This window comes from Phyllostomus discolor, chromosome 15 (assembly GCF_004126475.2).
Source record: "Phyllostomus discolor isolate MPI-MPIP mPhyDis1 chromosome 15, mPhyDis1.pri.v3, whole genome shotgun sequence".
NCBI lineage: Eukaryota > Metazoa > Chordata > Mammalia > Chiroptera > Phyllostomidae > Phyllostomus > Phyllostomus discolor.
In genome coordinates, this window is record NC_040917.2 from 15,048,047 (window position 1) to 15,057,818 (window position 9,772).

Consider the following 9,772-nt stretch of genomic DNA (forward strand, 5'->3'; position numbering starts at 1 on the left):
TCTGCATTTCTTCACTTGGGTAGGACAAGAAGAAATGTTTTAAATGACGTTTTTTGTTTTAAAAGGTTAAAAAAAAACAACGGCAAACTATTTCTGGCTGATTATTTAGTTTTTGTGAATTACCCCGGTGAGTTAAAACAGATCACAGTTTTTCACTTCTTCTTACTGGCAGTGACGTCTGTAAAATTACCGCCCCCGCGCTCCCGGCCCAGCCCCCACGTCCCCCCTGGAAGTGCTGGGTGGCGGCCTACTTTGGAGCGCCCCGAGGGGTGGCAGCGCAGAGCACCGAGTGCCCCGGCCACCAATTGTTGTGAACGTGACCCCGCTGAAATAAATGTGCAGGGTCTCAGACATTGAATTTTTTTTTTCTTTTGAAATCTGGGGAGAGAGGATGAGGCCATCGTCTTGGTTTTTGCTGTGCTGAAGAACGGGGAAGCCGGAGCGGAGAACAGCCCCGCCAGCTGTTGCTGCGGGAGCCGCCTCGGAATCCGTGCGGCTGAGTGTGCGCCACCTGTGGGAGGGGAGAGGAACAGCAGCCAGTTCAGAGTAGTCAGGGGTGGTTAATGGTTTCTCGGGCTTCGAGTACAAATCTACAACCAAAAGCCACGTTTGCGTCTGTCCCAGCTTCTTAGTTCAACACTTCTGTCAGCAACCTAAAAATGTGGGCATGTGTACCTGCTTGGAGTAGAGCAGATCTTTCTTTACACTAAACCAACTTTTCAGAATGAATGAGCTCAGATTTGTACTCATCCCCCATATATTTGCCCAGGATTCTTCAACTTTCTTACTGCAAGTTGTTAACGACCAAGTTGCTTCTTGTCCTTTTTAACACCCTTATTTTTAATTTACTGCCCTGTCCTTATTTCAGGTGCTTATTATGCTGCTTCCTTTGTAATGCAAAGGGGAGGCATTGGCTCCATTTTTATGAGTTGACATGCCACTCACAGGTTGTGATGTGATTAGAGTACTTGGTTCAGTAGCGGGACACTAGGTGGCTGGGTTTTCCAGAATTCACGTCGGCATTTGGACTCAGGCTGTCAGGCAAGAGGGGCAAAGGTATACATTGGAGCAGCTGACCCCCCTTTCCCAGCCATAGCAAAAGCTTGTGTGTGATCGCCCAGTTCAACCCGCCGATGGATGGTGACTGCAGATCTGTTTATGAAAAGAGCAAGTTCACATTCGATTACAAATGCTGATTTTAAAAAAAAGCCTGTAATTGCATCTCTTATACGAAGATCATGTTTACTCTTTGCCAAGGTTAATGTAAATATCTCCAGTGGTAGGTGCAGAAAATAGGGGGAGCACATGGCCCAGTGCAGAGATGTGAACATGTTTCATACGGTCTGCATTTTGCAGCTTCTACGAGTTCCAGGTTGTGCCGGGGAGGATTGTCCCTGTTAGTAGTGCAGGTCTGCTGCATTCTTTCAGCCTGCTGTGTCTTCTTCTGTAGAGGGGCTCTTCGGTGATTTTTCTGTTACTGAACATTTTAGGTTCCTTCTAAGTTTTTATTAAAAGTGGTGTTCCAGTGATCACCCTTTTTTTAAGTCTTTCTGCAAGTCTGCATGAGCCTTTTAAGAGTAGATACCAAGAAAGGAGATGGCGGGATTATAAATTTGGTGTGTTTTTAATTTTAGTAGATCCTGTCTAATTGTCCTTCGGAGAGGCTGAACTAACTTCCCCTCCCACTGGTGCTGTATCAGAGGGGGAAACAATGCTTTTTCCCTGTCAACACCTGATATCAGGCTTAAATTTTGGTCAGTCTGATGAGTGAAAAGTGAAATTTCATTGTAATGAGTGTTTCCCTGGTAAGTGGTAAGATTAATCATCTATTTTTTTGTCCTCACCCAAGGACATTGTTTCATTGCTTTCAGAGAGAGGAAGCAGGGGGGAGAGAGAGAACCATTGATGTGAGAGAGAAACATTGATTGGTTGCCCTGACTGGGAATTGAACCCAAGACCCTTAAGTCTATGGGACGACACTCCAAACAACTGAGCCCCACTGGCCAGGGCAAGCATCTGTGTTTCTTGGTTATTCGTATTTCTTCTCTTAAACTTGCCTGCGTCCTTTATCTATTTTGCAATTGGGTAATCTTTTATATTGATGGATTAGCATTTAAAACCAGTTTGTATACTAATCCTACATTGCACATAAGTCTCTCCTCCCACTTAATTGCTAGTCTGTTAATTTTGTTGATGGTGTTTTGTGTGTGTACACGTTTTGTGTTTCGTCATAAACCATGTTTTTAGTTTTATTCAAGTTTTTCCTTTATGAATTTTGCTTATTTCCACATATGTATGAGTCTGATTCTGAATTCTGTTCTATTTATCTGTTAGTTCTACACTGTAAATGACTATAGTTTTAAAATATATTTTTATACAAGCAGATCTCCCTGTTCTGATGCTTTTCCTTGACTGTATTTGCACCTTCCATATGAATTTAGTCCTGAGCTTGTCCTAGTTCATGAAAAATCTTGCTGAGATTTACTTTGGAATATTGCATTAATTTATAGATGAATTGGTGGAGATTTGGCCACTGGTTTCTAGTGAGCTTAGGTTGCTTTTTTAAAAGGTTGATGGTTCTTAAATGGAGGTACAACTCTTAAGTGGCCTTTCCTGCCATTTTTGGTTACGATACTGGCTAATCTGGAACAACAGACTAAAAAAATAAGGTGGCTCCGATAAGATAGTTTGACACTGCGAACAGAACATAAAAGACAGGTGGAGCTGGGCAGGTGGGCTCCGCCACCTCACGAAGTGGTTGAGAGCCCAGATTTCTTTTTTTTTTTTAGGTTTTATTTATTCTTTTTTTTTTTTTAAGAGAGGAAGGGAGGGAGAAGAAGGATAGAAACGTGTGGTTGCCTCTCATGTGGCCCCCACTAGGAACCCGACCCGCAACCCAGGCATGTGTCCTAGACTGGGAATCAAACCAGCAGCCCTTTGGTTTGTAGCCCGTGCAACCAGATTTCTTTTAATTTTGTTGCTCTGCCATCCTAAATGATGGTATTGGTTTTGTGTTCGTGGTTAGAAGCCGGCTTGCCAGGGTCCCAGTCCTGGTTCACCCACAGTGGGTGGGAGGCCCACTTTTAACAGGTAGGTAGTCACCTGGCCCGGCCCCCTCTGGCTGCACTGTCTCCTGCTGGGCAGTTGTGCCTAGCCCAAGAGCGGGTTGTTTTCAGCCTGCATTCTTCAGGTTAGGCCTTAGGGTAATGTATCTGTCGATTTGAGAGAGAGAGAGAGAGAGACATCAATTGGTTGCCTCCCATGTATGCCCCAACCAGGGACTGAACCTGCAACCTAGGTATGTGCCCTGAGCAGGAATCAAACCTCCAACCAACTGAGCCACCTGGTCTGGGTCTATCAGGTGAGTTTTAAAATATGTGACTTCCATTGACTTTTTGCATTATAAAAGCCATACCCATTTATGGGAGAAAACTTCACATACATAGGTGAAAAGAAATCTAAATTTATAAACCTATCACCAAGGCAGAAGAGTTACCATTTCCTTCTAGTCTTTTCCTACTTTTTAGTTACAATTACTTCTAGCGTACAGGAAAGTACAGAGCATAAAATGAGCCTTCTCACACTGACCACCCCCCACCGACCATGCTTGCTGGTTGGCCTTATTTGCATCAGATCTCGTCTAAGTAATAAAAAAGTTAGTGTGTGCTTTCTCCTGATTACCATTCCTCTTGCTTTTGCCTAAAGATAATTATCTTTTTTAAAATTTTATTTGTTTTTAGAGGGGGGAAGGAAGAGGGAAAGAGAGGGAGGGAAACATCTATGTGGAAGAGGTACAGTGGATCAGTTGCCTCTCGCACACCCGTAACCCAGGCGTGTGCCCTGACTAGGAATTGAACCAGGGACCCTTTGGTTTACGGCCCATGCTCAGTCCACTGAGCCACACCAGCCAGGGCCTCTTTACCTTCTTTCAGTCGGTCCCTACCCCCACCCTCTGCCATAGGGTGTTTATAACAATGTATGTTGCTGGAAGAGGAGACAGTATGGTTTTGCAGAATATTTTTGAATTTTATATGAAATGATAGCATTTGACCTTTTTTTTCTGATCTACGTTGTTTTTGTGATTAGCGTCACATGCTACAGTCGTCCATCGAGTGGACAGCGCCGGGTCATCATTCTGCTGTGGCCATTCAGGGTTTTTCTCCAGCTCCCACTGTTGCAACATTCTTGTCCATGTCTGTCTGTGCTCATGTGCAAGAATTTCCCCCGTGTTCATACAAAGAAATAGAGTCGTCATAAGCTATGTAGGTCTTCGACTGTTGTAATAGATACTGCAAAATTGCTCTTCAAATGTGTGTACCAATTAAACTCTCAAAAGCAATACACAGGAGTTCCCGGGTTCCACATCCTTCCCGATGGATTTGGTCACCTGACCAGTTCACTGGGTATAAAACAGGCTGTCATCTACAGTGTAGTGTGTATTCTCGTAACCACTGAGGATAAGCATCTCCTCACGTTGCTGGCCTTCTTGCAAATGGCATGTCTTGCATCCTCGGTCCATTCTGTTGGGCTTTTTCGTGATTTGTGAGAGTCTCTTTATCTGGAGACGCCGGTTTTTGAGTCACGTTCATCCCCAGTAACTGGTGCCACACTTCCGGTCGTCCTTTTACTTTGTGTAAGGCCTTCTGTTGTTTAGAAGTTTTGATGCAAGTGGATTGAATTCTCATGCTTTGTGTTTTCCGTCTCTTCTCTAGGAAGTCTTTCCCAGCCCCGAGGAGGTAAAGGTATCTTCTCTGTTTTAAAATGCGCCTTGCATTTAGCTCTCAGGTAACCTGAAATTTATTTTTGGTGTGAGGAGTTCATTTTTGTATAGGGATAACTAAATTTATTCCACTGATGTTCATAGACTAGTTATCCTTCGTACAAAGATTTGTATATTCCCTACATACAAATAGGCAGAGGATATCATTATATATTTTCATTTATGTATGTATGAGTCCCGTATGCTCGTGTGCGTGTGTGTGTTTCTGGGCTCTCTCTTCTGATGAGTTATTTTTGTCTACTGGACCAATGTCACACCTTCTTAATTACTTCAGCTTTCAAATAAGCTTAATATCTGGGTGTGTTAAGTTCCCTTCTCATTTTTCAAAATTGTTTTGTCTAGTGTTGGTACTTTGCTTTTCCATGTGAATTTTATTTTTATCCACCCCTGTAAGTTTTTTTGGATACTGACATTTACATAGTGCAAAATGCAAAAGGCTCATATGAAAACGAGCCTCCCGTCTTGTCCCCAGACGCACAGCCTCAAACTCCGGTCCCTGGAAGCAAGCAGTGTTCTCGGGCCGTGTGTGCGGTGTTCATAACAAGTAAACGAATACAAATTCATGACTTCTCCCCTGCCTCCTCCTCTCCGCAGCTGTTTTCCCTGAAGAACTTGTTTTGGTGTGTTTCTGTAATCAACACATGGAGCTCATCGTTGGATTTTTTTTCTTTGCATCGGGTGAAAATCATATCCCATTAACCATTTTAAAGTATAGTTCAGTGGCATTTAGTGCGTCCGCAATATTGTGCAACCACCGCCTCTAATTAAGACTTTTTCACCCTAGAAGAACACCCGTTAAACAGTCGCTTCCCATTGCCGCGCCCCTCACTCCCCTCTGCTGCCACCCGTGGGCCAGCACTGACCTGTTCTCCATCTCAGTGGCCTTACCTGTTCAGGACAGTGCGTGTGCAGGGCCACCCACCACGTAGCATCTTTGTCGCCTTTCACTTAGCGTGGCGTCTTCGCGGCTCCTCCAGGTCACAGCGTGCACAGCATCTCGGCGCCTCTGTGACTGAGAGATGGTCCACCCTGGGGGTGCCCCCAGCTTGTCTGCTCCTCCGCTGAGGGGCGTTGGGGGGTTTCTGTCTCCTGTCTCCTGACCTTTTGTGAACAGTGCTGCTAGAGACGTTTGGGGAACGAGTGTTTGAAAGCCTGTTTTCATTTCTTCCGGCTGTGGATGCCTAGGAGCGGGCTCCCTGGGTCACGTGACTCTTCGGTGTTTACGTTCTTGGGGAGCAGCCCCGCTGTCCTCCGCGGTGGTTGCGCCGTTTTACACTCTCACCAGGAATGTGCGAGGGTCCTTTTCCTCCACACCCCCCTAATGCCCGTTTTTTGTTTTTGTTTTTATGGTCGACGCAATGGTTGCGTGGGGCTCTCTTGTGCTTTTCATTTGCATTTCCTTTGTAACCCTTTGTAACCAGTGATGCCGGCGCCTCTCTGTACACGCAGAAGCGGGATTGCGGGTCATACAGAAGTTCTGTTTTCAGTTCTTGGAGCGGCTGCCGTGCCATCTCCATGGTGGCTGCACCTCAGTCCGTTCCCACCAGCAGCGCACGAGACTTCCGTCCCTCGCCAGCACTTGTTTTTAAATGTGGTGTCTCGTTGCAGTTCTGATTTTAATTTCCTCAATGATTAACCACATGGAGCGTCTTCTCATGTGTCTGTTGGCTCTTCGTGCATCTGCTTTGGAGAGACGTCTGTGCGAATCCTTCGCCTGTTTTTAAGTCGGCTTGTTTTCCTGTCGTTGATGTAAGTTCTTTATGTAATCTGCATGTCAGTTCCTTATATGGTTTGCAAATATTTTCTCCCACCTTATGGGTTGGACACACTGATTGTTAAAGGTGTTGTGTGGCATTGCTGAACCTTTTAATTTTTTTAAGAATTTAATTATTTATGAGAGGGGAAGGGAAGAAGAAAGGGAGAGTAAGTGATGCATGGCCCCAACTGGGGACCTGGCCCACAACCCAGGCATGTGCTCTGACTGGGAATCGAACCAGCGACTCTTTGGTTTGCAGGCTGGCACTCAATCCACGGAGCCACACCAGCCAGGGCTGCCTTTTTTTTTTTTTAAGGTTCTTTTCTCAGCAGTCTTGCAAGTACTCTGGGGGTGGTTTCCGCCTGTAGGGTCCCCCACAGGGACTGTCAGGGACTCCTTGGGATTCAGCCTCTTCTAAATAAGGGCCAGCGGCAGCCCGAAGCCTCAGTTAATTCTCTCTGGGAGCAGAGACGTGTCCCCAGAAACCTGTCGCCGTGAGCTGGGAGAGAGGAGCAGAATCTTCCCCGGAGCGGAAGACTCCTTTAGCTCCTCAGCATCACTCAACCCCGGATGCGACTTCCAGGCCCCGTGGCACACACCGTCTTCATGCCCCGCTGGGGTGCTCCGAGGACTGTTCTGCCGGAGGTGCTGTGCGCCTCCGGAGAGCCCCGGGGAGCATCTTCACAGCACAGGACACACGGAGGACACAGATAGCCGCCCGCCCACCCCGGGCGATGGCCTGTCACGGAAGCGGAGGTTTCTGTTTCTCTCGGCCCGAAAGTGGGCCTCCCACAGAGCCCGTCACACTCTCTGGCTCCGAGTGCTGACTGCTGGAGCCCGAGTGGGCTGCCTCCCCCTTTCCTCCTTTCCTCGGCCTCCCTGTCTCCCCAGGACAGTTCCCAGTGTGGGGGGTGAACGCCGCCACCAGCTCTGAGGCTGACAGGACACCCGACTCCTCTGGGCTGGACTCCTGTCCGTCCTGTGCGATGGGAGGGGTGGGCCGAGCGAACTGACCTCTCTGACTCGGCAGACACCTTTCCCCGGGGTGGTCTTTCCTGCTCCGAACGCTTCCCGGCGCCCTGCTGTGAAGGTCTCCATGCGGCCAGGACCCAGGACGGCCCACAGTCTGGGGGCGAACTGGGAGAATGAGTGGCTAGCGCAAGCCCTAGACTTGAACCGTCCTTGGGGACGGGGGCGGGGCGGGGCAGACCGCAGTCCCGGTGGGGGCGTCTGCCGTGGGGTCCGAGCCACCAGGCCGGGCCCCATGGGCTGTTTTGAGCCGAGAGTCTGCAGCCGTCTCGTCCACCCCCTTGTAACAGTAAGGGGGGGTGAGGGGACGGAAGCACTGCACCCACCCGACAGCACATAATCACACACGGCAGGCCCAGAACTAGGCTCGGGGCTGCCCGCTCCTCTTCCGCCGGAACGTCATTTCCCGGTTTCCCCCAGCCATGTCTGCGGGGCCCTGATACGTATGCTTGGGTGAGCGGGTACACCTCGGCCTGTGCATGCAGGCCCGAGTCCCCCTTTCCGTGTGTTTGCCGGCTTTTATGGGAAGTTTCCCCCACGGTCCGTGTGCTCTGTTGTTGAAACTGGCCCCCGTGGAGCCACAATCCTGACACGAGGGACAGGACTGCGGCCGCATGAGAGGGTGTGCAGGAGGGAAGCAAAACCCTGGGACCTGTTCAGACTCGTGGGCGGGTACAAGCAGATGGAGAGCACCTGCCCCCCCACCCCCACCCCCGCGCCCTCTCCAGGGTCCTGGCCCAGGTCCTGTGGCCGCAGGGCCCTGGGCTTCCTTCCGCAGCCTTGCACCCCCCTCACTCCCTACAACTGCCCTTGCAGGCCCAGCACCCCTCCTGCGGGTGAGTGAGGAGGCCCCCTCCACCTGCCATCTGCGTCCAGCTGTCCCACTCCAGCCCGGTCTGGGGGCTCTCCCTGCACCTTTCACGCCCTCTTCCTGGCCATCCCGGCAGGCCCGATTTCCACCTCCAAAGCTCTCGTGGCCCAGCCCCATCCTCATTAGCTGGTGCCCAGGCTCCGTTTCTTCACGCGTGTGAGCTCCTCAGGAACAGGGGTTCGGCTCCTGCGTCCACGGTCTCACCACCAGGCTGGCTTCTGCCTCTCCAGGGTTTCCCGGCAATCTCTGTGGTCAAAGCTGTGGACACCTTGGCACCCTGGGCTGCCTTGCAATATTTGACCCCTTTCACTGCTTCCTTCTCAAAGGCTTCCATTGCATTTTGCTCCAGCCGTTTCTGCCAACTTCCTGCCGCACCTCCGGGTCCTCTCCCGCCCTCTCCTTGGCCTCACCTCCCTGCCATCTGTCTCCTGTGGGCCGGTCTTCCTAGGACCTTGGCTTCAGTCCACCCCCTGCACCAGGGGAGGCACCCACAAGGGTTCATGGGCTTCCTCTTTTTTGGGGGGGGGAGGGCTTCCTCTTGCAATCTAAGAAAAGGTCCCCTCAGGGCTCTTCCTGCATGGCCTCTCGGCAGGTTTCAGGAGGTCAGGTGTGTAGGTGCCTTGGGCAGCCAGGAAGCAGTGTCACTGGTTCGAGGATCTGGCCAAGGGAGGCTCCTGACTTGGCCTTGGACCCCTGGACGGGCTGTGGCGACACACAGACGCCCTGGAAACGTGTGTGAGCCTTGCCCTCGGCTTGCGCCCTGTCCTCACAGGACTCTGCAGCCGAAGAAGTCAGCGCTCGCCCCTGTGCTCCAGACGACCGCCTCCCTCCTCCGGCTCCCACCGCTCCTGCCTTCGGGCCAGCCCGGCTGCAAGGAGAAGGAGGAGGAGGAGGAGGCGGCGGCTCCCTAGCAGGAGTGCCATTCCCCAGCACAGGCAGCGGGGTGGACTTCGGCACTAGGGGACAGGTGCTGCAGATAAGCTGGCCCCGATCCACACTGACTGGGAGAGGGCGGGCCCGCTGCCGGGGCTGTGCAGACCGGCTGCGCGTGCACTCAGCAGGGTCAGGAGTCGACCGTCACCAAGGGTGACAGGATTGTCCCACCCTCAGCCTGACACCTGTCACTAGGTGCTGCCTTCCGTCTAGGGACAGGGTTGTCACCAGGTTGCCCGCCAGGGCTAGGAAGCGGTTTGGACCCAGGGCTCTACAGCATTTTAATTAACAATTCATTGAACAAATAGTCCTTGTCACCTACTCTCCTCTTGTGCCGGATGCTGGTGACCCTGGGGGCGTCGAGCCCCGAGGGCCCTGCTCTGGGACAGCTGACATCCCACCT